This window comes from Phascolarctos cinereus, unplaced genomic scaffold (genome assembly GCF_003287225.1).
Source record: "Phascolarctos cinereus isolate Bilbo 61053 unplaced genomic scaffold, phaCin_HiC Scaffold_8;HRSCAF=390, whole genome shotgun sequence".
Classification (NCBI taxonomy): Eukaryota; Metazoa; Chordata; class Mammalia; order Diprotodontia; family Phascolarctidae; genus Phascolarctos; species Phascolarctos cinereus.
The window spans coordinates 982,154-995,065 of NW_027556291.1; positions in this window are offsets into that span (position 1 = coordinate 982,154).

Here is a 12,912-nt window from a genome sequence, read left to right on the forward strand (position 1 = left end):
TCCCAGCAGTTTTTTTCAAAGAGTGGGTTCTTATCCCAGAAGCTGGGGTCTTAGCAGTTTTAATTTTTTAAAGAAGGAGGTGGGTAGTGTTATAAAAACCACAGACTCAATTCAGATTTCAGCCCAAGACGGGGTTCGGTGAATTCCCCAAACAAGAGTTAGATGTGTTCCCTCATTGGAATCACACACCTATACAGGAGCAGAGCAAGTGGTTATATAGGATTACTTGGCTTTAACCCCCAACTTGTCCCAGCATTCCTGCACGACCCGTGTAACATCTGTGTTTGCAATGCAATGTCTGTTGTTTCTATACGGTCTGTGAAAAACCAATCTCCCCCTGTCCTGTTTTCTTATCAATTCACAGGTAGCATTCATTTCTTCTTTATCTTTTCATTTAAAAAAAATCATGATTTAAAAGTTTCTTGACAATGAAAACAATTCTTTATGTGAAATCCTCAATCCAACTTGAGACCTTATAGCCGATCACTAAAAATGGTTACTACAACATAGCCAAAGCCTGTGTCTTTAGGCATTTCTATGAATAGGCACCTGTGGATATTCAAATGTACCTGAACAGCATTCAGTAGTTACCTATTAACCCCAGAAAAAAAATGGAAAAGCGCCATTTAGGATGCTTATCTTCACTTGGCTAAAGCTCTAAGGCTTTGGATAGAATTACAGCTTTCTCAAATCCTTGAAGTAAATTATTTTATCCAATGGAAAATGTTTGAAAACCAATCATATATATCTTGGATCTCGAATGGAAACAGTCTCATCGTGTTGCTTTTTGCAAAGGGAAGTTCCCTAATCCATTAACCAGTAAAGCCTTTTACATCTTTATCCTCCTATCATTCAGCTACGGTGTGGGAATAATCTTTTATACAAACTATTGAAGCAATGAGCAGGAAATGGCAAAGCTCAGAGTGACCTGTCTTAGTTGACCAGGCCAGGAAGTTGACAATGGTCCCAAATCCATAAGAGGAAAATTGTGAAGCAATAGTGTCATTTCTACTTGGGACCCATCACAGCCGCTCAGAGGTGCTTGGTGATTGTAACAATAAGATTCATTAGAAAACATGGTCAGAGAATTTTGCCAAGAAAAAAGGAAGGACACAATTGGGGCATTACTGGCACTGTTCCCCCAGGCTTAAGCCTAAAGTCACAGGTAGACCAGGACGAGAAATTCCCTTAGCTCTGTTTGACTTCAGAAGTCAGAAAAACCTTTTGGAACAGCCAAATACAAGATACAAGAGAGTTCCACGTTACTCACAGAGACATATGGACCAAGGATATTGTTCAGAACAGAAATGCAATCACAGGGATCCTGCCACGAGTTACCTACATCTACCTGCGACATTTTCAGACCCAACTCCGTTTGAGGCACTCCTGGCGCCTCCCTTGAATAGTGAATTCAAAACAGTTATACTTGAATTCAAAACTCAGAGCCAATCAAATTGTATCCCGAGAGATTTCACCTCCCGCAGTGCAAATGTGTCGCTAATTACAGTTTAGGCAAGGTACTGACAAGAAAGACAAGCATTTATCCTTGGGACTTCCTAAGCATATACAAGTTCTTTCCAAAAGTATTCGTTCAACTTCTTTCTTTTCTAATTTAAACACATCCTGGTGTGAAAATCAATCCTTCGAGGAGGGTCTCATTAATCACACGTGCTCTTTCCTGGAACTGACAAGATTTAATGACCTTGACATGGCTGACGATCCAGAAGACCTGGCAAGTCCTCAAAGAACTTTACAGATGATGAGAACCTAGAAGGTTTGGGCTTTGTTGTTATTCTTTCCCCAGACACTAAGTATTTATCATTATTACTCATTTTAAAGCAAAATATACTCAAATGCTTAAGACAGTTTCTTAACTATAATAACAAAAGTGTCTAATAAGTAATAGGCTAATTTCATAATTTCACAACATTCAGATCAAAAGAGGGGTTAATTTCCTGATAATACAAATTCAGTACACTCTAAATATCATTTTTCAAATTAACAGCATTTCTTATATGATAGTTTCCTAAAATCATAAGGCAAAAAAGCATAATAATAATAATAATAATATAAAAACAATATTACAGACTGAAAACAGGAAAAAAAATCTTGCCAACCAAATGACATCAATTCAGTTGAATGCATTTTAAAATAATCTTGCCTAGAAAATAATTTCATCCATCTTTCCATTTTGCTGTTTTTTACTAGTGAGAGAATTGTGGGAACTGAATGGACCACACTGACTCCATCTAGTGACTCCATTCTGGATCCAGCTCACTTATTACAGGTCTAGTCCAACTTCTGTCTTGTGAGAAGACTTTATTCACTTGTGGGAATTGGGAGAAAACCTTATTGCATTGTTTGGACCTGGCCCTGCCTGGCTGGGAAGCTGGACCACCCCTAGCTGCTGCCTGGAGACCCTTAACCAAGGACCTTGGTTAAGCTGATCAGAAACCCGGTTGGATCCAAAGATCGATGCAAGGAGTTTTCTCACAATTGTCCATCTCAAGCAACCCGTGTGTCTCCTCTGAAATCTGGCCCCATCCCAATCAGTCAGTGCTTGTTTCCATGATCCTTTGACTGTTCCCAGGCACCTGGGGGGGGAGGGGAACACCTCTTTTTCTGATTTCAGAGAACTGCACCTGTTTACTCTCCCCCTCCCAACTTGGAAAGGGCCTAATCTTTCCTCCAGGGAATTGTATTGTTACCCCGATTGGGGTTTTATTGGCAAAGAGTGGTTTGTCATCTCCTTTTCCAGTGGATTAAGGCAAACAGAGGTTAAGTGACTTGCTCAGGGTCACACAGCTAGTAAGTGTCTTCCCCTGTATGTGGGGTCCAGTGCCAAAGCTGAGGAGGCCTGGTCCTGCTTTGTTGGACAATTGGTGTGCATTGTTCAATAAATGGATAGGCTTGGAAGCTTGAACGTTTGTCTCCTCAGTCATTTCATCTTTCACCCAGCACAGCACTTGCATTCAGAGCCCAGCATAGAAGAAACCAAGAGAGAAGTGCTCTTAGAGTTGGTTCCAAGGGTGGCATCATGCTGTGAATGATCATCTGCCCTCATTATTTTACTAAAGCCCAGCATAAATCTAAATGTTAAATTGCTCAATTTAAAATTTTGTCACATGATTCCAGCTACTTTTAAACATAACCAAGAATAACCCAAAATTGGTGAAACAAAGCTTGGAGATCATGAGAAATCTCAAAATTTACTTTATGTGAGGAAGAAGCAAATACTTCTCCAAACAGAATGATTTTTCAAGGCATGAAAATCTTCCTATTCACTTATCTAAAAGGTTCTAAATGAGATATATGACTTAATGTCAACTTTTCCACAACACTTACTAAATTTTCAGCTTTCTCCTGACTTATGTCAAGTTTCATTATATAGTTTCAATCAACTGCAAAACTTCTCCTTTTCCGTGGTGAAAACGGAAATTTTGAAGTTTATGGATAGTTTCTCATATCGGCAGGAAAAACTTTTTTCCAATTTGGTTTTTTAAGAGCTTGCAAGTGGCCAATCTATTCTAATTCCCTTCTAATTAACCTCAGCAATTAAATTCCACTGAATCGTTCACCAAAGAACCCGAAGGTCTTAAAATGAGTTTTTGCTTCTTTTCGAATCATTTGCTCTCTCATTCAAACAAGATGGAGAGAAGAGCCCCCACTGCAAGCCCCTGTCCCCCCTCCCCCCTTTCTCCACTTCTGGAGACAAATGGGCTTCAGTTCTGTTCACTGTCTAGTTGGTGAATGCACCTTCTTCCCTGCCCCAGAAACAACAAATCTGTCCTTCCCCAGGGGGAGAGAGAAAGGGATGGAGGGGTGCCTCCTGGGGGCCACAGGTTCGGCCATCTCCGCAGGCAGCCTCCTCTCCCTTTTCTCTCTCCCATCCTCTGCACCTCCAAGCCGGCCAGAAGCCCTCAAACACAAAAAAGGCCCCGCTTTCCTCGGGCCCTTCCGAAGACAGTGGGGCTCCCCTCCCCGACCTCCCCTCGGCTTCCCCCGGATCGCTCTGGGGAGTCGGCTGGGAGGGAGGCGGAGGATCCACCACCGCGGGGGGGGGGGAGAAGGGGTCCCCCGAAAGGCCTTGGGGAGCGGGGGGGCGTTTCCGCAGGGAGCCCAGTTCTGACGGACAAGCCTTCCTGCCAATGGATGTCGGCGTAGGAAAGGCATGGGGCGGGGCTCCCAGGGGGCGGGCCTGTTGCCTAGGCTGCGGCGGCGGCCGTATTCCGGTCAGGGGCCGCCCCTTCGCGCTCTTCCGCCGCTGGGGCTGAGCTCCATCTCCGCCAGCCTGGGGGGTGGGGCGGTGAGGAGGGGTAGAAGAAGGGGGGTTAGGGTTAGGGTTAGTTGAATATACAATTTTGAATGAATGAAGCATCTGTTAAGCACCTGCTGTGTGCCAAGCCCTATGCCAAGCCGGGTGGATGCAAACGGAAGAGTCAGACGGTCCCTGCCCTCGAGGAGCCCCCATTCTAACGGGGGAGGCCACGCTTGGGGAAGGAGTCCGATGGAAGTCAAGGGCCCGGGGTCCTCAGGGTGGAGCGGCCAAGCAGGCACTCGGGCCTCTTCTCTAATGTCACCCATAGAACGGCAACAGGCTCCACTGTGGAGCCGCTGGAGCCCCGTGGCCAGGACTTCCCTTTGTGAGGCCTCGGGAGCTGTGGCCGGAGCCCCCAGGTGCTCGGGCCTCTGCTTTCTGGGTTCTTTTAGAAATCTTCTAGTCCGACACTTTACATAAAGGCAAATTCAGGGGGAAAGAATTCCCTGTGCTCCAACAGAAGCTAGTACCAGAACCGGGCCTTGATCGCAGGTTCTCTGACATCACCAGTCCCAGGGTTCTAGGATTCTGAGGCCTTAGCTTCCCCTGTGGGGCTCAGTTTGCTTCTTCCCTGAGGCCCCTTCCCATGCTCAGGCTTAACCTCCCAAGTCCCACGCAGTTTTTCCAGCTTCTTGGATCTCTTCAGTAGGGACATGGGGGCAGGGCAAGATTGTTTCTAAGTGTAGGCTGAATACTTGGGCTTGTACTCTAACGTGTAGGGTGAGTCCTGGATGCCTTCTCTCTGGGCTCTCAGTGCTGGGTAATGGCCCACAAGGTCCTTTCACATTGGCTGAAGAGCAATGTGATGTCTTGATTCATGGGCCCTCATTCTGGGCTTGCTTCGGAGCATATTCTGCCTCCACACAGAAACTTGCAACTCTGGACCCACCTCCTTGGTCAGTCCCCCCAGCTTCCATTGAACAAGATCGGAATCATGTAAGGCCTCGTGGATAGGAAGAGGAGGAAGCTCAAAGGATCATGGGGTTTCAGGCTGGGACCATGCAGCCCAATTCCCTCACAGCACAAATGAGGAAAAGGCCAGAAAATGGCACGTAGATTGTGAAGAGCAAAGCCAGGATGCAAATTCAGGTGTTCTGTGCTTGCCACTGAGGAAGGTGGACAGAGCGGAAGATTATCTGGGACGAGGGTGGGTTGGTCAAGTGGCTGAGGCAGAGGAGGTTGGCATGCTCACCCTATGCCCCTCAGGCAACCTGCTCTTCCTTGTCATTGGTATGGCTTTCATGTTCATCCCCAATGCCAATTTTGTGGCTCCTGGGCAGGAACGTGTGGCATTCAGTATCTTCTTCCTGGGTGCCACCCTCAGGTTCGGCTGTGGCTCTGCTGTCTGTGGCCATTCTGAAGGGATAGCCCATACTGTCTCCAAATGAGCCCTTCGCCACCTTCCTGTTGGCAAAACTTGGGGCTGGGTGGAGGGTCTGGGGGGGCTCTGACTGCTCTGGCCTCATTCCTCTCCCTCCATGCTCTCACAGCCCCCTGCCCTCGATCCCTGGCTTGTCCTCCCCTCTCTGTCTCCTCTTTCCAAGCTGCTGGCAAGCTTTCCTGGCTTCTTTTTCTCTTTTATTCCCTAGAGAGCTACCATTGCATGGTGGACAGTGCCTTGGGCTTAGACTCTGGAAATACTGAGATTCAAATCTTGTGTCAGTTAATCTCACATCTTCCAAATGAGGACAAGACAAAATTCTTGTTAGGTGGCTTTTCTGTACAGCTGCCCGAGTTGCACTTGGTTCTTCCCACTGAGTCCAAGCAGAACAATGTAATCTGTATTCTGGGTGATAGTCCTTCAAATACTTGAAGACTGCTACCATGTTCCTTCCAAGATTACCTACTCCACACTAGAAGTGCTCAGTTCCCCTACTAGAGTCTCCTGTGGCCCTTTACCCTCCTGCTTGTTCTTCTCCAGAGCTTGACAGCTTATGAATTTCTGAAACTCTGAGGCCCAGAACTGAACAACTGCCCAGATGTGTATGTATGTGTACTGTGGTATGAGCAGGGATGAAAGCAGAGGGTAGGCCTATCACCTCCCTTGTCCTGGATCTGAAGCCTGGGATTGAAGTTTAACTACCAATCACACATCGGAATCATCTTGAGCTTGGAGTCCACCAAAACCCCCAGGGCTTTTTCAGATGAACTGCTCTCCGGCCTCCCATGTCTTTGACTTAGGACAGTAACATTGTGTACCCAAACAGGACTTTTCATTTATTCCCAATATTCCCTGAGGCAGCTAGGGGGCTCCACAATGCACAGAGCCCTGGGCCTGGAGTCAACAAGGCCTGAGTTTATATGCTCAAAGGGCTATAAAAATGGGCATACCCTTTGACCAGCAATACCACTGCTAGGTCTGTATCCCAAAGAGGTCAACAAAATGAAAAGGACCCACATGTACAAAAATATTCATAGCAACTCTTTTGGTGGTGGCCAAGAATTGGAAATTGAGGGGATGCCCATCCATTGGGGAATGGCTGAACAAGTTGTGGTACATGAATGTGATGGAATACTATGGTGCTATAAGACATGATGAGCAGGCAGACTTCAGAAAAACCTGCAAAGACTTGTATGGTCTTATGCTGAGTGAAGTGAGCAGAACCAGGAGAACGTTGTACACAGTAACAGCAACATTGTGAGATGACTATCGCTGATAGACTTAGCCCTTCTCAGCAATGCAGTGCCCTAAGACAGTTCCAAAGGACCCTTGATGAAAACACTAGCCACCTCCAGAGAGAGAATTGATGGGGTCTGAATGCAGATTAAAGTATACTTTTTTTTCTCATTTTATTTTCTTTTTTATTTTTCTTGTGTTTTTTTTTTCTGTCTGGGTTTTGTTTCACAACATGGCTAATATGGAAATATGTTTTGCATGACTGTTCATGTATAATCTATATCAAACTGCTTGCCTTCTCAAGGAGGGGAGAGGGGGAGGGAGAGAGAGAACGTGGAACTCCAAATTTAAAAATCAGCTTATTAATGAGGACCCTGCAAGAATCTTGCCAGCAATGACTAAGAGAGAGACACCCTCCCTCCCCCAACCCCCACCCTTAAATAAGAAGAGATTTTGGAATGCAACATTTCAAAAGGCAAGAGATAATAGGCTTACAATCGATACTAACTTATCCTACAAAGCTGACTAGGATTCTGGGAGGGGAAGTAATCAATTTATTAAGCACTTACCATGTAACCAGTCACTGTGCCAAGCATTGTTAAAATAAAAAAAAAAAGAGGTAAGAAAGTCCCTGACTGTGGAGCTCATAGTCTAATTGGGGAGGTAACGTGCAGACAACTCCGTACCAATCAAATACATACATGGTAAATGGGAGGCCATCTCAGAGGGAAGGCATTAGCATTAGGGGGGCCCCAAAAGGAAGCCAGGAAGGGGAGACAAGGAGGGAGGACATTCCAGGCATGGGGAACAGTCAGGAAAAAGGTAAAGAGGTGGGAGTGGAGTGTCCTGTGTTTTAAAACACAAGCAGGCCAGTGTCACTAGATTTGTAGAGTATATGGAGGGAGCTAAAGTGTAAGAAAATTGAAAATGGAAGAAGAGGCCAAGTTAGGAAGTGTTTTAAAAGCCAGACATAGGGCTTGTGGTTTTGCTCCTGGAGACAATAGGAATGCACTGGAGTTTATTGAGTGGGGTGACATGATCAGATCTACCTGGAGGATGGACTGGAGCTAGGACTTGAGGCAGGCAGGATCCCCCCCCGCCCCCAGCAGCTATTGCAATAATCCAGGTATGAGGTGATGAGGATCTGTACCAGGTGGGGACAATGTCAGAGGAGAGAAGGAGATGTATGAGAGATGCTTCAAGGGTGAGATAGACAGGCCTTGGCACCATCTTGGATCTGGGCAGTGAGAGACAGTGAGGAGTCCAGGATGACTCCTAGGTTGTGAGCCTGAGGGATTGGGAGGATGGTGGGGTCCTCTACAGTAATAGGGAAGTTGGGAGCAGAAAGATGAGTTCAGTTTTAGTCATGTTGAGTTGAAGATGTCTACTAGACATCCAGTTTAAGATGTCCAATAGGTAGTTGTGATGTGGTTTGAAAGGTTCAGGGACCCCCCCACCCCCACCCCAAGGACTGAAGTACAGGACAGAGTCATCTGGAATGAATTCACAGACTCAAGCATTCTTTAAGTCAAATTGGCAAAGATTTATTATGACACTAATATGGCGGGCAGAGCTCCTTAAGGGAACCCGCAACCTAACAGGAATGATTTTAAAGCTTATATAGAAAAGGCAGTGGATTATGTAGCAAGTATGCTAATTAGGTGCTAACATACAACCTTGGTCACAGGCATCATTGACTACTGGCAACTGGGGGGAGGGGGACAATTTCCTAAGGGATGTAGGGGTGTAGTTTTGGCCTTTTCTGTTTGTAACAAGATAGCGTCTGGATTGTACATGATAACTGTGGGAATCAGTCCATGATAGTTCTGCTGGTACAAGATGGTCCTGTTCATATGAGGGAAATTCTACAGAGGTCAGCTTGCTCTTGTAACAGGGAGAGATAGTGAGATAGTTTACCTCACTGGGCCCGCTCCTGAGTTATTGCCAGAGACAGGGTCTTTGGGCTGGGGAGAAAACTGTCAGGAATAGTGTTTTGAGGCTAGGGAGAAAGATGGTCTTGGAATTGAGGTCTGAGTACAGGCACCCCGGCACCCCATCAGTTGGAGATGGAAGATTGGAGGTTAGTAGATCTGAAAAACATCTACATACAATCATACATCTACATAGGGATGATAACTGAATCCATGGAAATTGATGAGGTCACCAAGTGAAATAGAATTGAGGAAGAAGAGAAGAGAGTCCAGTCCAGGCCCTAGAGCATTTCTGATGAAAAGAGCAGAACTGAGTAGAAACACAAGAGTATAGAGAAACCTAAAAGGGCAAGCTTACTGAAGCAAATAGAAAGAGCTGTATGATGATGCAATTAGTTCATCAATATTAATTTATTAAGTGCCTATTATGTGCCACACAAAAGAAAAAGATACTATCTGCCCTCAAGGAGCTCACAGCCTAACGGGGGAAACAAGCTCTGGACAAGATAAGTAGGAAATAATCAACAGAAGATATTAGAATTTAGAAAGCATTGGAAAGGGCTTCTTGTACAGGATGGGCTTTTAGATGGAGCTTAATGGAAGCCAGGGAAGCAGGAGGGGGAGATGAAGAGGGAGAGCATTCCAGGCATGGGGTACAGCCAGGGCAAATGCTTGGAGTCTGGAGATGGCATGTTTGTTAGAGGAATAGACAAGAGGCCAGTGTCACTGGATCGAAGGGTACGTGGGGAAGGAGAGTGTAAAAAGACTGGTGGAGGAGGCAATAGGTTGTGAAGGACTTTGAAGGACAGAGTATTTTGTATTTGATCCTGCAGGTGCTAGGAAGTCTCTGGAGTTTGGTGACAGGGGTGGGTGGGGTGGGTGGATAACACAGTGGAACTGGAGCTTTAAGAAAATCACTTTGAGGAGGAGTTAGGTGGCGCAGTGGATAGAGCACCGGCCCTGAAGTTAGGAAGGCCTGAGTTCAAATATAGCCTCAGACCAAACACTTGATACTTACTTAGCTGTGTGACCCTGGGCAAGTCACTTAACCCCAATCTCCTCAAGAAAAAAAAAAAGAAAATTACTTTTTGGAGTGGGGAGAGAATTGTGGCAGCAGACTAACTGAAGCCATTGCAATAATCCAGCTGTGAGGAGATGAGGGCCTGGGGGAGATGGTGTAGAGGTGAGAGCCATATTTGAGTCATTTTTGGTGGTTGTTGGAACCAAGGAAATGAATGACATTGCCAAGGGAGAGAGAAAAAGGGTCAAGGACAGACCCCTCCCCCCCCAATTTCAAGGTACCTGAAAGGTGGGTTCAGTTGTGAGTTCTCTGAAAGGAAGAGTGTTCAATGTGTGTGTGTGGGAAGCATAGAAAGGTCAAGAGAAGGTATTTGTAGGACAGGAAGACCGGAGCGTGTTTGTAAGCAAAGAGGAAGTGGTCATCGGTAAGATGCAGGAGGAAAAAATAAGGCTTGTGCTACTCTCTGTTGGGAATGAAGGAGAGGGTTAGGCTAGGGGAGCAGGATTGTGGAGAACTGGAGGAATCTCTCAGTGGGTGAAAGCAGCCCTGGTGTACGAGCAGAGAAATTGTATGCTTGGGCCTTCCCAAATATAAGTAATTAGAGGTTGGGAAGAGTTGAGGTCTGATGGGGGTTACTGATGACACATGAAAGTGGTAAATTTAGGGGTCAAGCCTGGATATAGGGGTCATGGGGGAGTGGAGAGAATTGAGAAGACCTGGGTTCAAATCCTCCCTCAGCAGTGCTACAATAGCTGTGTGATGCTAGGCTAATTCTTTAGCCTCAGTTTCCTTATGTGTAAAATCAGGGTGAAAATAGCACCTACCTCACAGGGATAATCTGAGAATCAAGTAAGAGAAATCAAGTCCAAAGCACTTTGCTCAATATAGACGTCAACTGCTATTTTGGACATTTTATTTTCAGGTCTTCTCTCTCTCTCTCTCTCTCTCTCTCTCTCTCTCTCTCTCTCTCTCTCTCTGTCTCTGTCTTTCTCTGTGTGTGACTACCTTGGGCCCACTGCCTGAGGACCAAATATATTACGTTTCACCCTTCCCCCAGGCTTTTTCAGTACCTTTAAAGGAGTTTGGGGGTATCTGGGCTCTTTGTAAATGCCTCCACCTCCCACTGATGGGTTAGGATGAGCTTTTACAAAGAAATATTTACTTCAAAGGTAAAAATCACAAACATGGAAACTTCCTCTTCCAACATGTAGGGTTTAATCCTGTCCCCTTGTTCCACCTTAGTCTTTGGGGAGGGGGTGAGAATTAGGGTTCCTCTGGAGCACAGCCCTAAGTTCCAAGGCCAAAACCTTTGTACCTGAGTCTCAGGCTTGCTGGCTTCTCTGCCCTGTTGGCTCGATACCAGGTCCCGCCTGGAATCCTGGCTCTAAGGTCCCTTGGCTAGAACTTGGCCAGTGGGATCACCACCAGTGCCTGAAACTAAAGAGGACAAAGGACATGAACTAAAAATGAACAAGTGGGCTGGTGGGAAGGATTGGTGATCTTCACCTGCTAAGTACCTCAGAAAAGGTGTAAAGATGCAGCCTGTTCTGGCTACACAGCCAATCAAAGGATGTGACTCCCACCCACAAGGTCATTTGCTTCTCTTCTTTGTTTCTGAAAAATCAAATTAGTTAATGGCTCATCTGTTTTGTTGTGTTTTCAAAAGAAAAAAAAAAACAAATCAGAGTTTCATTTATTAATTCAATGTTTTGTTTTGCTTTGTTTTGCTTTGAGTTTTGTTAATCTCTTCTTTGATTTTCAGTATTTCTATTTTGGTGAGTTTAAAACTTTTTTTTTTGGTTTGTTTTCACGTTGGTTTTTTTTTTTTTTTTGGTTGCATGCCCAATTCATTCATTTGTTTTTTCTCTCTTTTATTTTAAGAACTTTATGAAATTTTCCCCTAAGTATTTCTTTGGCTGTGTCCAAAAATTTTAGTATTTTTCTCTCATTGTTTTCATTCTCTTTAATGAACTTATTGATTGTTTCTATGATTTGTTCTTTGACCAAATGTGAGCCATTATTATTAAAGTGAAGAATTGTGTAGTCCTGTTGAAGTGTCTGAGGACAATGGCAGAGGATGGGAGAGACACTAGAATCTAGGTGAGATGAACATAAGTGGGAGGTGAACAGATGACAACTGGTGATTTGGGGGTGGGGGGATGGAAGGGCAGGAATGAGCACAAGAGTTGTGGGGTCCTCACTGGCTGTGGGACCCTGGTCAAGTCACTTCACCTGTTTGCTTCAGTTTCCTCAACTGTAAAATGAGGATCATATCAGTATCTGCCTCAAAGCGTCATTGAGAGGATCCAATGGGATCGTGTTTGTAAAGTGGTTAGCTCAGTGCCTGGCACACAATAGGAGTTTTATACACACAGAAGCAAGCTTATTCCCTTCCTTTCCTCCATCTTCTTCAAGGAGTTTATAATTTAATGAGAGAGACAATATGCAAATAACTACTGTACGTACAAACAATATCTATTCTGCCTGCTTATATTTCTTTTCATTGACCTGGGAGCTCTGGTTTTGGTTTTCAGATTTCTGGAAGTTTTCATCTTGGAGTTTCTTTCAGGATGTGACCAGCAGATTCTTTCAATTTCTACTTTGCCCTCTGGTTCTTAGAGCTCTGGGCAATTTTCTTTTATGACTTCTTGAAATAGGATGCCTAGGCCCTTGTTTCTACTTACGGCTTTCAGATAGTTCAATGATTTTTAATTTATCTCTCCTTGTTCTGTTTTCCAAATTATTTGTTTTTCGTAGGTGATACGTCACATTTTCTTCTATTTTCAGTCCTTTGACTTTGTTTTATTATTTCTTGATGTCTCATGGAATCATTGGCTTCCATTTGGCCAATTATGATTTTCAAGGAGTTATTTTCTTCATTAAGGTTTTGGACCTTTTTTAACCCAGCTGCTTATTCTCTTTTCATATCTTTCTTCCATAGCTCTCATTTAGTTTAATTTTTTTTCTCCTTTTAGAAAACGCTTAACTCTTCTAGGAATTCTTGTTGGGCTTGTGTTCAATCCAC